At 41.2% G+C, this 21,839-nt stretch overlaps 1 protein-coding gene and 1 long non-coding RNA gene across 2 annotated transcripts in view; one reads left to right on the forward strand and one right to left on the reverse strand.

Moving 5' to 3' along the window:
- Positions 1-21,839, forward strand: part of LOC117506962 (G-protein coupled receptor 22) — a 131,089-nt gene that overhangs the window by 23,210 nt on the left and 86,040 nt on the right. The window lies entirely within an intron of this gene.
- LOC117506963 lies at positions 3,510-21,788 on the reverse strand. The gene is made up of 3 exons (XR_004559590.1): positions 21,777-21,788; positions 5,494-5,496; positions 3,510-3,735 (listed from the first exon to the last, which is right to left on the reverse strand). It is a non-coding gene; the product is annotated as an uncharacterized LOC117506963 (long non-coding RNA).

Genomic DNA, 21,839 nt, shown 5'->3' on the forward strand with positions numbered 1-21,839 from the left:
CGTCTGGGGGTGATCGAACCATCACGGTCCGAGTGGTGCAGTCCAGTGGTCATCATGGTAAAGAAGGATGGCTTGCTGCGCATTTGCATTTACTTCCGGAAGCTCAACGCAGTGTCAGAGTTTGATGCCTATCCAATGCCTCGCATTGATGACTTGCTGGAGAAGATTGGACGGGCCCGGTTCTTTACAATGTTGGACCTTTGCAAGGGCTATTGGCAGGTGCCGTTGGAAGTGTTCTGTTGCCCTTACACTGCTTTCCGGACACCCGCGGGCCTCTTCCAGGCTGCATGGAGTGCCTGCCACCTTCCAGAGTCTAATGGACTGTGTCTTGCATGGATGTGAAGACTGCTGCGCTGCTTACTTGGATGATGTTGTCATCTTCAGTGCCACCTGGGAGGAGCTCATGCGGCACCTGGAACGGGTCCTGAGCCAGATTCAAGAGGCGGGCCTGATGCTGAATCCAGCCAAGTGTGAGTGGGCCAAGGAGGAAGTTAAATACCTTACCTATCGGCTGAGGCATGGTGAGGTCCATCCGCAGCTGGACAAGGTGGAGGCGAGCCGCAGTTGTCCACGGCCCTGCACGAAGAAGGAGGTGAGGTCCTTTCTGGGGCTCGAATCCATCATCGGGCCGGCAGGAACAATGTGGTGGCTGATTATCTCTCCAGGTTGCCACGCAGCGTCAACCTTGGGGAGGAGGAGGATACTGTGACGGGGTGCTTGTAGCACCGTGTCCCTCTCTGCCTTGCGTGCCCCTCCTTCTCTCTCCCTCTGTGCTCAGGGACTGTGTGATTACAGAGCGCTGGTTCTCTGCTTGAATTCATATACACTTCCTCCCAGTTGTAGCACGGTTGAGGGTGCACACTTTGGGTCTATATGTTCATATTTGGGGTATTGAATGTTGACAAACTCTCTTACCTGTTGTTGCGCAGCTCTCAGCTATCCTTTGGGGCTAAACCGAAGCGCTTTCTGGTTGCGCTTTAAATAGCACATTGTGGTGCGCTTCAAGCGGTCAGCTAACCTCGGGCTGAACCATTCTTGTGTGTGTAGATTTGTTGTCTGATTTGTTACATTTTGTTGTTTATTTTTGGGTACCAAAGATGGGTAAGGAAATTCTATTATTGTGATTTAGTTTTGGTTTGGCGTTATAGATTGTTTGGGCAGTGTTAAAAACATCCCCCTCTGATTATCTCTTGGTATGCCCAGGGGCGGGGCTTTGGGTATTTAGGAGAATTATTTTTGCCAGGAGAGGAGATGGTGTTGGAGCTTTGGTCTTGATGCATTGGTGGTGCTGTTGTCCATACGGTGTCTGAGTTTTTTTTTTTCTCCCCTCCTTGTGTTTTTTTTTTTTTTTGAAAAAATCTGTGTTGATAACCATTTGTAAAATCCAGGCGGCTTTTGGTGGCCTTCAGTTGAGTGAGTATCTGAGAAATTGTTTAACATCAGGGCATGTTCCAACTTGTCCTTAAGGCTTCCAACGGAGGTGTTTTTCCTGTGGCGGGCGCCACGCCGGCTGCGAGCCGACGCGCCAATCCGTCCACACGTCTTTCATTAAAAAAATCTCCTTTAACAGTGGAATGTCCGGATAAGCTGCTGATTCTGACCTCTTCTGAAAGTTCTCTGTTCTCTCACGACGTCCTGGGTCAACAGAGGCTTAAATTTGGAGGTTTTCAGCTTGAAACAGGATGACGACGTCGCCTCGGAGCGCTGCGCGACGTCCCGCTCTGTGGGAAGTCCTTAAAGCGATAGAAACAATCCAAAATCTCTCATCAGCCATTAAAATTTTCACCAAAAACCAGCTGAATTTCTTGAATGGTGTCCACTCGGATGTGCCTCACAGTTTTTGAAAAAATTTTGATGAAGCACAGCACCAGTCTCTCAGCAACTTCTCAGACAAAGGAATTCCGACGAGGGGGCTGGACCACTCCTTCCACAAGGCGTGCTCACAGGCGAATGACTTCACCAACAGGTGTGAAAAAACTCTCGCATGCCCACGAGGGTTCAAGCTTGGCTGATGTAATCACACGTGATTCAAATCCATATGGTTTTTTAAAAAAATAATAAGGTCGGATACTTTTCTCACAGACCTCGTATATGTCAGAAGGTGGGGGGGACATACCACATTCTGTCCCCCCGGTTGAAAAGGTGGGGGGGGACATGTCCCCACTATCCCCCACCAAATTGCGCCCATGGTGCATTGTTGGAAATGAGAACCCACTGGGTAGTGAGAGTTTTAGATTTTCCCTATTTTATAATGTATCATTAAACATTGTGCACAGTATAGTCAAGTAACTATGAGCTGTTGGCTTTTATCACCCATCAAGCGATAAATGCCAGCTGCTTGTCACCCTCATTTGTAGCTAATCTGACCGTAGGGTAACGGTTGGATTTATCCTGTTCATCAGTCTTGGGTACATTATGTTCACATCAGGTGAGGTCAGGTCTGGGAGCTTAACCCCCATCCCCCCACCTTTTCATCACCGTATGACAGAACTACCTTGGCATGTTCCATACCAGTCCATCACCACCTCTCCAAAATACCCATTTTTAGACCACAGCCTGGTGAAATGTGGGTGCTCTCTTGGCCTTTTTCAGTTGCTGGGGTCTCAGCACTGAGGCACCTGTGTGCTGGATCATACGCCTTCTGCAAGTCCACAAAACACGTGTCGACTGGCTGGGCATACTTCCAGGTACCCTCCAGGTTCCTTATGAGAGTGAAGAGCTGGTCTGTTGTTCTGACCAACTGTACTGTTACAGGGAAAAATACTACACAGTGAAATCACCAGTGTAAAACTAACATTACTGTGTTGAATTAACACTGACAGTGTACATATGGTTCCACTCTGACTGATTTTACTGTATACCATTCACTGGAAAAAATACAGAGATTCTACGCGCAACGTCTTGAAGATCCAACAAATTTAGAACACAATCATATAAAATAACTTCACCTTATCTGCAGATATTAAATATGATGCATTCTCTCTGATTTCTCACAAAACATATTTAAAATGCAGGATGATGGTTACATGGTTACCTTCTGAAATATCTGCTGCAAAACAGCTTTTAACATGATAATTATTTATGTAAATGCTAAACTAGGCAGAGAGAAATGTGTTGTTTGTGTGGCACACTGTTGTTGGCCCCTTTTCTGTCTCAATACTGTGATTCTCTCTGACTGGATGATGTCCTGTTTGCACCAGATAAATGGCATTAATTGAGTTCTAATTGTTTTGTGGAGCGACGTAGGTTAATTATTTTAATGTGCTGCAGACAATACTAGTCCAAACCTGCCAGTTCCACGTAGTCATCTGCTCTAATTCTATGTGTTTTTTCTTCTTTATATTGTGGGACTCCATGGTTTATGAACCGGTGTCGCAGACCGAACTGCCCCCCCCCCCCCCAAAAAAATTGGTCCGCCCTGCCTCCACTGCACATGCGTCATTTCGGACCACAGCAGCACGTCTGAGACGGCGTCTCTTCACCCAAAGTGATCAAATGGATTAATGTGATTATTAACCATCAGATGATAAAGGTAAAACCTCTTAAATAATTCTAAAGTCAGTTTTAAGCAGAAACGAGGCAATATTCCCTGACGCTTTGAAATGACGGACGCACAGTGAACACAGCAACTAGCAGCCTGTGTAGCTGCAGCACTCTTATCGCTTCCTCTGTCTTTTCTGCTGAAATAATGCTGAATTTATGTGGAAATGATTGTTGTACAAACACTTTAGATATCTATCGTTGAGATAGATGATGACTGGATTGCAGTTTTAAGCAGAAACGAGGTGATGCACAGTGAAGGCAGGGCAAACCGATTTTTAGGGGGGGGGGCCGTTCAGTCTGCGACACCGGGCTTCAGACAGTTAAAACATGATATTTTGGCAGCATGGTGGTTTAGTGGTTAGCACTGATGCCTTACAGCAAGAAGGTTGTGGGATCGATTCCTGCCCTTTCTGTGTGGATTTTGGATGTTCTCCCCATGTCTGTGTGGGTTTCCTCCCACAATCAAAAACCTGCTTATTTAGGGTCTGTACCTTTCTCTGCCCCTGACCAAGGCAGCGTCTCTACATATGGAGTTGGTCCCTGGGTATCGGACTGTGGCTGCTCACTGCTCCTAGTGGTTGGATTGTGTCTAACTGTAATTATGATGAGTTAAATGCAGAGGACAAATTTATTTTCATTGTATGTATGTGTACAATGACAATAAAAGCTATGTTCTATTCTGTTCTATTCTGCTTCATGGAGTATTCCTTCTGTCTTCTTCTGTCAGGCACTAAGCTGCAAGGACATGGTTTGATTAAATTTCAGCTGAAGGTGTGCATTAAGTGTGAAATTGTCCTTGTTAAAGGGATTGGAAATTAACAAAAACTCACTTCTCTCCTGGATGTCAACCAGAGTCACTGGACTGGCTCGAGTTTGTCTTTCCTTGTGGGAGGAGTTAAAAGGAAAAGGCACACTCCTGAAAGTGAAGACCTTATCTTTTCCACTCCTGATGCAGATGTTATGTATTTTGTGAATATATGCACTTCACAATGTGTGTAAATTCAACTCAACAGTAGGTTGTGGACAGTGATGCTTTCAGCAATCAGATCCATCCATCCATTTTCTATACCCCCTTGCTCCAATTAAGGGTCATGGCGGGCTGGAGCCTATGCGAGCAGCCATAGGGAGAGAAGTTAAGTACACCCTTGATAGGGCGCTGGTCTGTCGCAGGGCCACATATAGACAGACAAACACATTCACTCCTGCACACACACAAACACACACCAGTGATCAATGTAAAGTTTCCAATCCACCTAACCTGCATGTCTTTGAATGTGGGAGGAAGCCAGAGCACCCGGAAAGAACCCGCGCAGGCACGAGGAGAACATGCAAACTCCACACAGAAAGGGACGCGATCCCATGACCTTCTTGCTGTGAGGCAACAGTGCTAACCACTATGCCACCGTGCTCCCTCAGCAACAGTGTTGCCACAGTTACTTTGAAAAGTTACTTTCTTAGTTACTTTATGCAGTTACTTTATACAGTTACTTCATTAGCAGCATTATGCAGTTACTTTATTAGCAGCTGCCGACAACTTGTAACTAATGTAACTAAGGTAACGAGTAATCTAGCTTGGTTACTCTTAAGATTAAGTAATCAGCAAAGTAACTAATCAGCAAAGTAAAAATAATAGTTACTTTTCTGAATACTCAATCTTAAGGGCCCCTTCACACATAGTGCGAATTTGGTCGATTATCACATAAAGTGTGCATGAAGCAGGAAGTGTGTGCAAAATGTGTAAAATCGTAGCTGCCTTGAACACCTCGTACACCTTTTGCTACAACTATTTGTGCACACCAGCGGCTGAAAGACAGACTGTGCACTCTGCAAGCTGATCAAACTCTCTTGCGGCAGGTGTCAGCCAAATTTGACCTGACACACATGAGCATCTAACACCACTTGCATGCCACTTAGAAAATGTGTGGCCATTTGTACTATCATCATGAAAACAGTCTGCAGACATTCCCTGTCGAGCTGGATGTGAAATTTGTCTAAGTGTCCCCACGAGTGTGGCTTTGCAAACAGATACAGTGACAGTGACACTTTGGTGTGTGCGCTGAACTGACAGGAAGTGTGGCTGCCGACAGGAGCAGCTGTGGGGAGCTGTGGATCTGAACGTCACGGCTGTGGACGTCCAGAACATTACGGCTGGGGATGGCTGTCCTGCGGCGCACCGTCCACAAGATACATGTATTGGGCAGGACACGCGCACAAGGCCGGCTGCACACACCGACAGAAAATATGGGCATAAGAGTGCCCTGCTTCTCATTCATGTCATGTCATGACTGTATGTCTGTGACCATGGGTCATCTACAGAGGAACAGATGGATCATATTTGTATTGCCCACTTGATAAGAGGGTTTCAAGAAGATGTGGTGTTTTTATATGGTGTGTGGTTTTATTTTTTTTAAATACGTCCATGTGCTTCCCGATATCAGGCAGTTCCCTGCACCTTTCATAGGACAGTGATGGTAGCATAGTGGTAAAGTTTCTGACTGGCAATCAGAGCTTTTGGAAAGTGTGGGATCGATTCCCGTGGGTGGCATGTAATTTTTTTTTTATTTTCACAGCAGCTGCGTAATGTGCAACCACATCGCGCCACTGCTGTGAAAAGCTGCTGTGTTCCCGCGTGCACGGACCTGTTGCAGCATGTATTTTTTTTTTTTTTATTATTGTTTCTTCACAGCAGCTGCTCAATGTATAACCACATCGCACAGCTGCTCACACTGTGTTCCCACGTGCACGAACCTTTGCACCTGGGATCTTGCACACCAGCCCGTCAGCGTGATGTTTGTGTAGTTCGCTCATACGAGCTGCTCCGACGTGAGTCGCCGTGAGTTGTACATATTCACACTATGTGTGAAGGGGTCCTAAAAATAACCAAGTTAGATTACTAGTTACTTTATTAGTTACATTCAGCAGCTGCCAACACGTTGTCCACAGCTGCTAATGAAGTAACTGTATAAAGTAACTGTAAAATGTAACTGTAAAACATAACCAATAAAGTAACTTTTCAAAGTAACTGTGCAACACTGCTCAGCAGAAAAACCATTCAACTTAACTTTATTTTACACAATTCCATTTGCTACTTTTAAAATGTATGACCAAACAGTCAGAATAAGTAAATAAATACCCACTAAAAGCTTGTATTGTGCAAAACTTTAGTGCACCTTAGCTATTTCAGAACAGTGTTGTGTTGGGGTTTGTTCTTCTGTCAACAGTGTGTCAACAGAAAATCACATTTGAAAATTCACATTTTTCACTTTTCACTCAGGGTTTCATTCATAAACAAAACTAATTCCAGATAGTTCATCAACATTAATGGCAACGCTGTCATTTTTACAAAGTGAAAATATCGCACATATCTTTTAAAGTAATGCACTAATTCTGAAGGTTGGAGCGTTAACAGACACACATGCCAAAAGGCATTATGGGAAATGAGTCTCCTCTCAATCACTGGTTGCTTGGTTTATTTATTTATTTGTAAATATGTCTTTTTTTTGTAAAAAAAAAAAAAAAAAGGCATTTGCAAAACTGAAAATTCTGTTGGTGAAATGTGATTCACAACAAATAGCGACCAACGAGCACACGTTGGTTGCTAGTCACACTCCCATCCAGTAGATGGCAGTGTTCTCTGCATTTTGATGGGGGGGGGATTGTGACTGAGAGGAGATTAATTTTCCATAATGCCTGTTAATATGTCTGTTAACACTCAAACCTTCAGAATTAAGGCATTACTTTAAAAGATATGTGTGATATTTTCACTTTGTAAAAATGACAGAGTTGCCGTTAATGTCAATAAACTGTCCAGAACTAGTTTTTTTTATAAATGAAATCATGAGTGAAAAGTGCCTTGTCTGTGTTGTTGCATGTGGAAAGTAAATTACACTTTTTGCATCAGCAGCAGCCACCGCCACCACCTCCGCCCGCCAGCCAGCCAGCCCGCCAGGCCGCCAGCCCACTCCCTTCTGCTGGGGGAGGGCTGAGCTTACAGCAGTCTGACTGTTGCAAAATATACAGCAGACAGGAACTAACATGTATGATTTTAGGGTTTACAAATGTTTTTGACCATTAAGCTTTACTCACTGTGCCAGCAACAAAAATGTTAGCAGACTGAAAGTTAGCAGAGCAAAATTTAGTGGAAGCTAATTGGTCCACTGATGGTTTTCAAAGTTAGCTGAAAAGTTATTCTGCTAACAAAAAGTTAGCTTTGCTAATTAGCGGTTAGTGGATTAGCGGAACTGTGCGCACCACTGCTCAAACCTCATCTTCTAACTCATTAAGTTTAACCCTCTGGGGTCCGAGGACATTTTTTGGACAGTTCACTTGCCTGGCTTAAATATTTTATTATTGCTGTTAACAGCTCTCCCCGCATCCCACAGTCAAGTTTTATGTCTCTTTTTTCAGGACAACCTGTGCTTTCAGAATATATATGTTTTTTGTTGTTTTTTATAAGTGTAATAAAGGTTTACAATCAAAAATAGGCAAGGAAAAAATAAAGCGAAAAATAATTTTCCACACATATTTATTCAAAACACACAGCAAACTATAATAAACAACTGTTTTGAGACTTTATAAAGGTAATTTGAGGTCTTGTGTGAAAGACTGAACAACAAAAAGGTTCAAACAATAAACACAAATGCACATTTTGAACAATATATACAAAATGGTCTATGCGTTTTGTTGTCCATTGATATGGTAAACAGTGCATTATGCAGAGAAAGAAAGAGTTATCCAGTAACATTCACATGCAAACTAGTGGAGCAATACTGATAGTTACACACTCTTTGTTTGAGCATGTGAGATTGTCATCAGAGGCTCTCTGTCTCCTCCTGCTTTCACTGATCACTGTGCGTAATGGCACAGGGCGCACTGAGTATGTACTAATAGCGTGTACTCATTGGAGCACCCAGGGGGTATTCAAACGGTCCAACTACTAACACATCACTCCTGAAAACGATCTTTGGCTTTTCACGTGAGGTGAATCTACCCTACGATTGGATTTTGGAAAACCATGTGATGGTGAACCAATTCCGATTGGACACTCACATTGCGCACGTCATCACACAGCTTCTATGAGGAGTACAAAGATGGCCGATGGCTGGCTCGAAAGTCCGCAGAGTTAACTTTTCAGCAAAAAGAAAGTAAGTTTCTATCTCATATCATACAAAAGTTATTTATAATTTAGTAAAGCTTGGTCTTAGCCCTCGTATACGATGCCATCGGCCCCAGAGGGTTAAAGAGCACAAAATGAGGGGAAACATTAAGGCCCCCATCACACTTAGTACTATTGAGCATGAGCTAAGCCGAATCTGGCAGAATGTCAAAAATCAGGATTTGTGGCACATCTGGGGGGAATAAGAATTGTGGAAGACAGCCGTCCAAATACCCAGACTGCGCTCCAACCCGCCCCGACTGATTCATGCATGTGCCATGCACATGAGCCTCCGAATACAGTACAAATGTTGGTGGAACACAAGATTACCCAGTCAGCTGTCAAAATGCAGGGCAAATATGATGAATGCACTTACATTGCCGAACGAGTGAAGCATGAGTGCAGCTGGAAGAAATATAATCCAGCAGGACTCGAGGTACGCTCGTAGCGTGTTCAGGCACAGTCAGGACATTCGGCTGTGCTGGAAACATGCCGACCCCCCACAAAATATGATCAGAACATCACAAATGATGCCCAATTGTTTAGAATGCAGTCAGACTGCGGTTTTATAGTTTTTCCACTTAGACTACACCATGAATGTTTTGAACATGTGCAAAACATTTTAGGTGGCTGCAGGACACCCAGAATGCTGTCCGACGGCCGCGAATGCACCTCGATACTCCAGGAATGTGGGTCAAATTTTCATTCAGACACAATTCGGGCTCATTTGTCCTCTAGTGTGACGGGGGTATAAAATCTGGTGAATGTTGATGTGAATATTCCATTGATGTGTTTGCCACCAAATGAATGGTTCATGCATATGTTGGATTGCTGATGGATTAAGAACAGGTGTGGATATCAGACAAACTGACAATTTCAACAGATAAATGTTACGGGTGGAACGGTACATATATATTTTCGAATCAGACCTTTATGGCATGGACGTTTTGTTTCAGTTCAGGCAGTCACACAGAGGATATATGGTGCATCCGGAAAGTATTCACAGCGCTTTACTTTTTCAACATTTTGTTATGTTACAGCATTATTCTAAAGTGGAGCAATTTTTTTTCCTCAAAATTTTACTTCCAACACTCCATAATGACATGAAAAAGGTTATTTTTTTATTTTTGCAAATTTATTAAAACAAAGAAATAACAGGAACATACACTGAGGAAAATAAGTATTTGAACACCCTGCGGTTTTGCACGTTCTCCCACTTACAAATCATGGAGGGGTCTGAAATTTTCATCTTAGGTACATGTCCACTGTGAGAGACATAATCTAAAAAAAAATCCAGAAATCACAATGTATGATTTTTTAATAATTTATTTGTATGTTACTGCTGCAAATAAGTATTTGATCCCCTACCAACCAGTAAGAATTCTGGGTCTCACAGACCTGTTAATTTGTCTTTAAGAAGCCCTCGTATTCTGCACTCTTTACCTGTATTAATTGCACCTGTTTGAACTTGTTACCTGTATAAAATACACCTGTTCACACACAGTGTCAATCACACTCCAACCTGTCCACCATAGCCAAGACCAAAGAGCTGTCTAAGGACACCAGGGACAAAACTGTAGACCTGCACAAGGCTGGGATGGACTACAGGACAACAGGCAAGCAGGTTGGTAGAAGACAACAACTGTTATGATTATTTATTAGAACGTGGAAGAAACAAGATGACTGTCAATCTCCCTCGGTCTGGGATTCCATGCAAGATCTCACTTTGTGGGGTAAGGATGATTCTGAGAAAGCTCAGAACTACACAGGAGGACCTGGTCAATGACCTGAAGAGAGCTGGGACCACAGTCACAAAGATTACATTAGTAACACATGATACTGTCATGGTTTAAAATCCTGCAGAGCAGCAAGATCCCCCTGCTCAAGCCAGCACATGTCCAGGCCCATTTGAAGTTCACCAATGACCACCTGGATGATCCACAGGAGGCATGGGAGAAGGTCATATGGTCAGATGAGACCAGAATAGAGCTTTTTGGAATCAGCTCTACTTACCATGTTTAGTGGATGAGAACAACCCCAAGAAAACCATCCCAACCGTGAAGCATGGGGGTGGAAACATGATACTCTGAGGGTGCTCTTCTGCAAAGGGGACAGGACAACTGCACCATATTGAAAGGGAGGATGAATGGATCATGTATTGCGAGATTTTGTCAAACAACCTCCTTCCCTCAGTAAGAGCATTGAAGATGGGTCATGGCTGGGTCTTCCAGCATGACAATGACCCCAAACACACAGCCAGGGCAACTAAGGAGGGCCTCCGTAAGAAGCATTTCAAGGTCCTGGAGTGGCCTGGCCAGTCTCCAGACCTGAACTCAATAGAAAATCTTTGGAGAGAGCTGAAACTCCAAACCTGAAAGATCTAGAGATGATCTGTATGGAGGAGTGGACCAAAATCCCTGCTGCAGTGTGTGCAAACCTGGTGAAAAACTACAGGAAACGTTTGACATCTGTAATTGCAAACAAAGGCTACTGTACCAAATATTAACATTGATTTTCACAGGTGTTCAAATACTTATTTGCAGCAGTAACATGCAAATAAATTATTAAAAAATCATACATTGTGATTTCCGGATTTTTTTTTTTTTTTTTTTTTTTAGATTATGTCTCTCACAGTGGATGTGCACCTAAGATGAAAATTTCAGACCCCTCCATGATTTGTAAGTGGGAGAACTTGCAAAATCGCAGGGTGTTCAAATACTTATTTTCCTCACTGTAAGTATTCACCAGTGGTGGGCACAGATAACCAAAAAATTAACTTTGATAACAGATAATCAGATAACTGAAAAGTTATCTTTGATAAAGATAAACCGATAAACCACCCAAAAATGTATCGGAAGTTACAGATAACCGATAAATTCCAGTATTGTCTCTGGTACATTTGCAACTACTAACAAGCTGAATTTGAGTTTTAACACCACGATCGCTTCTGGAAGCATCAAAAGCGACAACAAACCCAAACAATGAGCCCGCACTTCTATGTTTGAACATCCTGTCCCCCGCTGGAAGCTCTTGTTTACTACACAGCTTCCAACATAGAAGCAAGCTGAGAGCAGCCACAAAGCCAGCTCTCTACCAATCACAATGCTCCGGTCGGGTGGAGGTCTTGGAAAATAAAGTCATGCTGACATGGTTTGGTGTGAATACTGATAGAATAACTCCATTAATGTCAATTCTGTCATTTGTACAAAGTTAAACTATAACATATATCTTTTAATGTTGAATAATGCACTAATTCTGAGGTTTTGTAACAAACACAGACAGAGCACAAAGGATTCTGGGTAAAAGTGCCTCTGCTAAACACTGATTGGTTCAGTCATTCATTATGTAAACCAACACATTAATGTGACGTGTGTTGTGTGTTGGTGTTTACAGATAAATGTGCTTTTGTAAAATATTCCATTTTTTATTTGTAAAAACAGGCATTTTTACAGAGCCCTGGAAATGTCAATGCAAAATGTTTTGCATGTGGAGAGACTGTGCGCTCATTTTATTAGTGCCGTGCGCACGCTTTATGATGTGCGCACATTTTATGATGTTGTAAAACGTGCACTCAATATTGTTTTGACACATAAATGTTGGCTTTACACTGTGCGAGTTTTGGCCCTTTTTCAGATGATTTTTCATTCTTGCGAGAATTTTTTGGACCAAGTTTCAGGTTTGTCGCGCGTCCTGCATCGTGTAGCGTACATGCGTAGCGTACATGCTGCGTTTAACATCTCACGATCACCTCCTGATTGCCGGTCATATGGTCAGATGAAAATCAAACCTGTTATATTTTCTGGTCGGCCATCGTGAGGGTATCCTGCTGCTGAAGAACAACAAGCATCCAACCGCTCGCACTGTGCATGTGCAAACACCGCAGAGCTGTCTTGTAATGTTTTTTTGTTGTTTTGTTTTTATACTTTGATGTCTCCCATTGAGAGTTTTTGTAAATTAAGTTTGGAAAAAAAGCTTACGTTTTGCTTCTGGAAACATGACTCCGACGTGTGGTTTTTGAACGTACAATGTGTGTGAGAACATAAATCGGGCACTCTGAACTTTTACACCGTGCGGTTCTGTTGTACATTTTGAACTGAAACCGAGTACAGTGATTAAAAATATTATACAGTGTCTGCTCAGCTTCAGGACAAATACTGCCATGAACTGCCATGAACACTACTGGCCAGTAGATGGCAGTAGAGGCCTTGAAAACTTGCCAAAACAAAATTCCAGATAATCTGTGTTTCCTTCATTTAAGATGCGTGGAATGTAACAAAAGCAAATACAATAACAACGTCTATAAACCCAGAGAATATATTCACGAGAGTTTTAGGCACTAGAGTTTAATGCTGTTGTCCGTGGAGGCTGAACAGAGTGTCTGAAATGCATTTGTCCTGTCGTGAATGTACTGAGATTACCCTATCCTACCCATAATGCACTGCTGGGCACAGCATGTGCTCACTAAAACTTTAAAAATTAGCACATTACTTTAAAACTAAAACATATATCTGATATTTTCAGTTTATAACACTTCAGACATGACAGTAATTTTAAATAACTTTTCCAAAATTAGTTTGGTTAAAATTTGAACCATAAGTTACAAATGTATGACTTGGGTGATATTGCCAGCGTATCAGTGTGGCGTTAAAGGAAATGATTTTTTTTTTTGTGTGACCAGTTCTTCTTTATCTGCACAGGATAGAGTGGTTTCTCCTGGAAGCAGCTCTCTTCTGTTTGCAGAGGGTGGAACTATACACCTGTTAGGAAACTTTTAACAGGTAGGTGCTCAACTGATTTTAAATTTTAAAAATGTTTGCTGCTGTTCAGCTTTGTTTACTACGTTATCGGTCTAAAAGTTATCGGACAGAAATTTATCAGAAGATAATTAGTCCGATAATGATTTTTAAAGTTATCTAAAAAGATAAAACGATAATGAAAACATTATCTTTGATAATTATCTGTTATCAGATTATCGGAACTGTGCCCACCACTGGTATTCACACCCTTTACTCAGTACTTTGTTGATGCACCTTTGGCATCAATTACAGCCTCAACTCTTCTTGAATATGATGCCACAAGCTTGGTGCACCGATCTTTGGGCAGCTTTGCCCATTCCTCTTTGCAGCACTTCACCTGCTCCATCAGGTTGGATGGGCAGCGTCGGTGCACAGCTATTTTGAGATCTCTCCAGAGATATTCAGTCAGATTCAGGTCTGGGCTCCGGCTGGGTCACTCAAGGACATTCACAGAGTTGTCCTGAAGCCACTCGTTTGATATCTTGGCTGTGTGCTTTGGGTCACTGTCCTGCTGAAAGATGAACCGTCACCCCAGTCTGAGGTCAAGAGCACTCTGGAGCAGGTTTTCATCCAGGATGTCCGTACATTGGCAGCAATGTACAGACTAGTCTCCCAGTTCCTGCCGCTGAAAAACATCCCCACAGCATGATGCTTCCACCACCATGCTTCACTGTAGGGATGGTGCCTGGTATCCTGCAAACATGACACCAAGCATTCATGCAAAAGAGCTTAATCTCAGCTTAGCCTCATCAGACCAGAATTTTGTTTCCCATGGTCTGAGAGTCCTTCAGGTGCCTTTTACTAAGGAGTGGCTTCTGTCTGACCACTCTACGATACAAGCCTGATTGGTTGATTGCTGCAGATATGGTTGTCCTTCTGAAAGGTTCTTCTCTCTCCACAGAGAAATGATGGGTGACCATCGGGTTCTTGGTCGCCTCCCTGACTAAGACCCTTCTCGCACGAATTGCTCACTTTAGACGGACGACCACCTCTAGGAATAGTCCTGGTGGATCCAAAGTTCTTCCATTTACAGAAGTTTAGTTTCCATTTATGCTGCTTTGGAGGACACTATGCTCATTGGGACCTTCAAAGCAGGAGAAATGTTTTTATTTCCTTCCCCAGATTTGTGCCTCGAAACAATCCTGTCTTGGAGGTCTACAGACAATTCCTTTGACTTCATGCTTGGTTTGTGCTCTGACATACACTGTCAACTGTGAGAGCTTATATGTAGACAGGTGTGTGCCTTTCCAGATCATGTCCAATCAGTGGAATTTACCCCAGGTGGACTCTAATTAAGCTGTAGAAACATCTCAAGGATGATCATTGGAAAGAGGATGCACCTGAGCTCAATTTTAAGCCTCATGGCAAAGGATGTGAATACTTATGTACATGTAATTTCTTAGTTGTTTTTTTTTTTTTAATTTGCAAAAATCTTAAAAAAAACTTTTTCACACTGTCATTATGGGGTATTGTGTGTAGAATTAGAGGCAAAACATGAATTTCATCCATTTTGGAATAAGGCTGTAACATAGCAAAATGCGGAAAAAGTGAAGAGCTGCAAATATTTTCCAGATGCACCGTATGGTATATGGTATAGCAGGGTGATGGGAGAATCGTTCTACTGCTGTTTTTTAAAGGTTTTTTTGTGGTTCAGGCGACCGAAGTTCAAGACAGCGATCGCTGAACTTTTTTCAGATTGTGGAAACAGCCAGAGTGTGACGTAGCAATCTCTGCCCCCTTCCCGCTTCCGAAGCGACGTGTCTGACGTCACGACGTGTTGGAAACGCACCACCCTCTGCCGCACTGACAAGCGCAACCCTCAACCTATCAAATCCGTTGAACACAGACACACGCTATATCCGTTTGTTTTAAAATTAATTACTTTAGTTAATTAATTTGGTTTATTTGTTAAATACGTGATATTATTGAATAACTAACTAATATTTTGCTATATTTTCCAGTATTTCTTTTTCTTTCTTTTTTATTTTTTTGATAACTCTAACATCCGAGGGGGCGAGGTTGATGACATGAGGGGGCGTCGTCCCCAAACGCCCCCTTGTGGCGCCGGCTATGTTCCACGTCACTCTTAAATCACACTCTCTCTCTGTCTCTGTCTGTTGCTCTCTGTCTCTCTCTCATTCTGTCACTGTCTTTCCCACTGAAACCAGCCCTGCTTGTATTTAAAAGTGAAACGTGATCACAGTGCTCTTTACTTTACTGATCTTTTTTAATCAGTAACACATTTAATCAGGGGCAGGGGTGGTAGCCAAGTGGTAAAATGCACTTGTTTCCAGCACAGGAGGTTGCCAGTTCAAATCTACCCCTGCCCATTCTCCATGTAATACAGAGCTGTTTCAGGAATGGCATCCGGTGTAAAACTTGTGCCGAATTAACGTGCATATCCACCTCTGATCTTCTGTGGTAACCTGGAGTGAAAACGAGAGAGCACCTGAAGGGACTTACACATAAAATCAGCCTAAACCTTTCATTTCACTATTGGTATAAAAGTAATGGAAGATGAAGTAGAACAAAACAGTCAGTCTGCATGTGGACCATTTGTGAATTTTCAAGAAAAACTATGTAATATGGTTGTGAACTAATTATAAACAGTTCACAAGTTGATTGATTGACTGATACCATTTTACATTGATGCATAAAAATGCAGCAACATTTTGCTCACTTCTTATAAGCAACAGAAATTCCATAAAAATATACTGTCCTGCCTGAATATAAAACAGTATTTTATTTATTTATTTGGAAATACATCTGAAATATGGGGCCATTTTATATTCAGGGTCAAGACTTTTACATGTCAATAAATCCACATCCCGTGAAATGAATATGCCCCCAGGACTGAAGTGACCCACCCCATAAGATAAGATAAGATAAACTTTTAACACATAACGTTCTACGGGAGCAGATTGGACGGCCTCTAAATGCTGCTGATGAGTGTTGTCTTTTTTATAAACCATACATATGTAAGCTTGTTGCCAGTTATTTATTGTTGTCATAGAAACAAAGCCCATGCACAGCACTTTGTTTTATGAAAACGCTGGGATGAAGAGCTCCGCAGCACTATGCCAGCATTTTTTGTCAGAAAACAACTGCTCTATAAACACAGGACCTGTACAACTGAGGAGTATTGCTAACTGAAGTTGAAGCAGATCTATGTTGGATTGCATCATCATTACACATGTCCACTAAAAGTCATTTGGGACTCTTCAAGAAGAGATGTGATCACAGGCCCATTGATGGGCCTTACGTGAGCTACACTGAAGTGTCCAGAGACCCGGTGAAGTGCCTCGTGACTTTTTCCTCACAACACAGATCAATACACTGCAACTGCAGCTCACGGCCTACATTAGTTTGAAGTCTGCATCCAATCCATTAAATCTTGACGAGTGCTACCACACAAAATGGAGGGAGACATGCTCATCACAATGTGGAATGCAGGACTAATTAATGCTATATTAGAAATTTCATGAATGTTCCATTTGATCATATTCTATTGTCTTACCATCATTATTACCAATCACTACTATTCTGTTGGAAGCAAGTGAAGAGCCTTCTGAAGTGGTGATTTATGTAAGCGTCTACACTGGCTGTGACTCAGTTTTACTAAATTTCACACAGGAGTGTGATTTTTTTTCTTCTTCTTTAAATGAACTTTGATTGCACTGCAGCCTCCATTATTCCTTACTGATGGGAAAGCACAAGTAATAGCAAAATTACAGGCTTCAGACATCGTCACTGATTGCAGGATATTGAGTGTTTTAATGAATAGTGGAACCATTTGATGAAATCCATCAAACTATATGTGATGAAATAATGAATTAAGGATGTCTGAAGGCTAAGATTTATTTATTTATTTATTTATTTTTTTGATAACACCTCATTAGGATTTGCACGGGATCTGGAAAAGGAACTAGAATGTAAAGTTGTCAGGGCTCGTGGTGGCTTGAAGCAGTAGGAGACACTTGCCGACTCACAGGCATGGCTGGTTGTAATGAAAAAAGGCTTTGTCTAGTAACCAGGCAGGAGATTCAGTACACAGGTGGTCATATAAATAGGCAGAGGTATCGGGCATGGTACAGGCTGGGACGTGGTCCAAAAAACGAGGTCATACAAACGGTGTTGTGGAATATAGTAGGCAAAACCAGAGGGAGAGTCAAAAAACAGGCTGAGTTCAGGATTACGGCAAGGCGGAGGTCGGAGCAAACTAGCAAGGTCGTAACACTAAGAAGCAAACAGGACATGAACAAAAGGCGAGAGAGTGAACAAAGTCAACAACTGGGCAATGAGCTGTGGAACTGTGAGGGCTTAAATAAGGGGCAGACTCATCAAGGTGTAATGAGATGCAGGTGTGTAGCAGGTTCTGGAAAGAGGTGTGGTTTAGTGAATCAAAGAAGAGAGAAAAGAGGCAAGAGCGCATGAGTGAAAAACAAAGCAGTGCAAAGCAAGAGGAGAAAGTGACAGAAATACTAATGGTGTAAAATGTGAAGTGCTCCAGACAAACAATAATGCGTGAGCAAAACAAAAGGAGCAAAACTAAGAAATGACGTGACTCATGGAAAAAGGGGGAAAACAAGAATACTAATAATAAACCAAAACTGGAATGGGACTGATGCTGGCTGAGTCATAAAATTGAATACAATACAGGCCCGGATCCAGACCAGTTTGGACCGATGCAGTTGCATATTCCTCCATAAAATATTCCTCCATTTCTCTTTAGGCCAGTTGATGTGTTCTTTGGCAAATTGTAACCTCTTCTGCACATGTCTTTTATTTAACAGAGGGACTTTGCAGGGGATTCTTGCAAATAAATTAGCTTCACACAGGTGTCTTCTAACTGTCACAGCACTTACAGGTAACTCCAGACTGTCTTTGATCATCCTGGAGCTGATCAGTGGGTGAGCCTTTGCCATTCTGGTTATTCTTCTATCCATTTTGATGGTTGTTTTCCATTTTCTTCCACGCGTCTCTGGGTTTTTTGTCCATTTTAAAGCATTTGAGATCAATTTAGATGAACAGCCTATAATTTATTTGCACCTGCGTATAAGTTTTCCCCTCTCCAATCAACTTTTTAATCAAACTACGCTGTTCTTCTGAACAATGTCTTGAACGTCCCATTTTTCTCAGGCTTTCAAAGAGAAAAGCATGTTCAACAGATGCTGGCTTCATCCTTATATAGGGGACACCTGATTCACACCTGTTTGTTACACAAAAATGACGAACTCACTGACTGAATGCCACACTACTATTATTGTGAACACCCCCTTTTCTACTTTTTTTTACTAATAGCCCAATTTCATAGCCTTAAGAGTGTGCATATCATGAATGCTTGGTCTTGTTGGATTTGTGAGAATCTACTGAATCTACTGGTACCTTGTTCCCCATGTAACAATAAGAAATATACTCAAAACCTGGATTAATCTTTTTAGTCACATAGCACTACTATTATTCTGAACACTACTGTATGCCCAGAGATCAAGGATCCACCATGTAGAGTTTATTATGTCCAAAGTTTAAGGATCCAGTGACCGATTTCATATTTATTTACTTTAAGACTCAATAAAATGTTCAATTTCAATTTAATCGGCTTATAAAGTGCCAAATCACAACAAAATCTAAATATACTAAAACAAATGCATCACAGTTGTACACATATCACAATTGTGGACATCATGGACATGATGAATATTGTTACCTGCTGGACTGTTTCTAATTTTGATTGGTATCAATGGAAAATGTCTTCTGTGAACTGTCTGTATCTCAATATATTATTATTAAGAATATATGCAGTCATATTTTTATTGATTTTATCAATTGAAAAAAAAATCATATATAGATTCAGGTATAACTGAAAGATTCTGACAATAAATTTGATCCTGTTTACAGTCAATTTTTGTTATAGTGTTGTTTTTATAGGACATCATACAGTATTTATACAAATAAGAAGTGTTCACTATGGTCCATGAAGTATAATAAATATATTCAAAGAAGTGTGACAGTGTATGTTGCACATGAATAAAAGAATGAAGATTATTGAATAACAAGACGCGTACGATTTTTATTTTATCATTGGGCAAAAATGCATCTGTCAGATTTTCACTCTGGATCCAGCCCTGCAATAAATGATGATAGAAATGGCAAAACAAGTTATTGGTTAACAGAGAATAAATAATGAACAGAAAACAAGACCGGTGACTACAGAATAAAGCAACGAATAACTGAACTAATAGTAAATGATAACAGAAAATAAAACCCATGACTAACAGAATACGACCTGACAATAAGACACTGAAGATTAATAAAGCAAAACCAGAGAATACATAATTACTACAGAAGACCATGAATAAACAAATAACTGCAAAACTAAATGATAAACAAAGGATAAAACCAGTGACTAAAGCATAAACAAAGAAAAGCAATAAACAGAACCAAATTGAGACAAACATGATAAAGTATAAACATAAGTAAAATCGGAAAACCACAAAGGAAATTATGCCATAAATTCAGACCTAAACCCCGAGCCGGGGCCAAACCTGACATAAAGTGGACACCGTGACACAACAGTTCTTGTAAAAATACAGAATTCCCCACAATTCTGCATATATTGGAAAGTGTAAAAGACAAAACAAAACAAAAAAATAATAATAAATAAATAATGCAATAAATTAAAATAAAACAGCAAAAGAAAGATGTTAGAGCAAGTGAGCAGGGAACAAATATAGAACACAACTCGGAATCCATCTGCACACCTCTAAGCCTCCTTCCCATCCATCACTTGCTCATTCCTCCTGCCACCTACTAGTGTCAGAGATGTGGGGCTTTTATTTATGTTTTTGAGCCAAAAAGGTTCAGTGGATGCTTCTTATGCAGAAAATTGTGAGAATTTCAAAAATTTCTGTGAAGGCTCTCAGTTGTCCAGGTGGTTTCCATAGTAGAGAAGCTTGAAGCTTCGACTGGACTGGGTTGCTTGATGCGAGGACGTTTCGCTTCTAATCGCAGAAGCTTCCTCAGCTAAAATTCTTGCTCTGGTAGTCTGACTTCTGTCTTGACTCTTGTGGCATGTACACAGAAAAGGCTTCCTCTGCATTACAGCATCATACAACATCGCTTTGTGTTGGGGTTTGCCCCTGTTAGTGCACTTTAAGTGTTTATTTGCAATCGTTTTGTGTGCTGTTCTCATGTCCTGTCTTAGTTTTCTGCCATGGTGGGCACAGATAACCAAAAAATTAACTTCGATAACAGATAATCAGATAACTGAAAAGTTATCTTCGATAAAGATAAAATAATAAACCACCCAAAAATGTATCGGAAGTTACAGATAACCGATAAATTCCAATATTGTCTCTGGTACATTTACAACTACTAATAAAACAAATTTAAGTTTTAATGCCACAATAGCTTCTAGTAATATTAAAAGTAGCAACAGACCCAAACAATGAGATCACACTTTCATCTTTGAACATTCTGCCCCTGCTGGAAGCGTTTGTTTACTACAGAGCTCCCAGCACAGAGGCACTCTGAGAGCAGCCATAAAGCCAACTCTCAGTCATAAAGCCAACACTCACCCCCAGCACAACCTCTTTACACTCCTACCTTCAGGCAGACGTTACAGGAGTGTGAAGTCCAGGACCACAAGACTAACAAACAGTTTCTATTCACAGGCCATCAGGCTTATAAACACATCATACACTACCTCCTCTCCCCTCCCACCCTGAACTGTTTTTTAACTTTTGCCTGTTTACACTAGATTGAACCTTAAATACACCGTACTGCTGCTATTAAAATACTGTTTACATAGGTTTATTTATATTTGTTCTGAATACTACTGTCCACATCTGTTACTCGTGATTTGCAGTCTCTGAATCGCTGCTCCACATATTTGCACAATTTGCACAATAACTTAAGTGTTTTTTTATTTTAAACATTTCGCCTTTTCCTTTCTCTCTCTTTCTTTTTTTTAAGATTATATTGGTGAATGGAGGAATAGCAAAGTAAGAATTTCATTGTATAGTGTAACTGCCTGTTTCTGCTGTACATATGACAATAAAACTCTTGAATCTTGAATCTTATCAATCACAACGCTCCGGTCAGGCGGAGGTCTTGAAAAATAAAGTCATGCTGACTTACAGTTTTGATTTATAAATAACATTAATACCAATAGAATAACTCCATTAATGTCAATTCTGTCATTTGTACAAAGTTAAAATATAGCATATATCTTTTAATGTTGAATAATGCACTAATTCTGAGGTTTTGTAACAAACACAGACAGATTGCAAAAGATTCTGGGTAAAAGTGCCTCTGCTAAACACTGATTGGTTCAGTCATTCATT

This window comes from Thalassophryne amazonica, chromosome 3, assembly GCF_902500255.1.
Source record: "Thalassophryne amazonica chromosome 3, fThaAma1.1, whole genome shotgun sequence".
NCBI classification, from domain to species: domain Eukaryota; kingdom Metazoa; phylum Chordata; class Actinopteri; order Batrachoidiformes; family Batrachoididae; genus Thalassophryne; species Thalassophryne amazonica.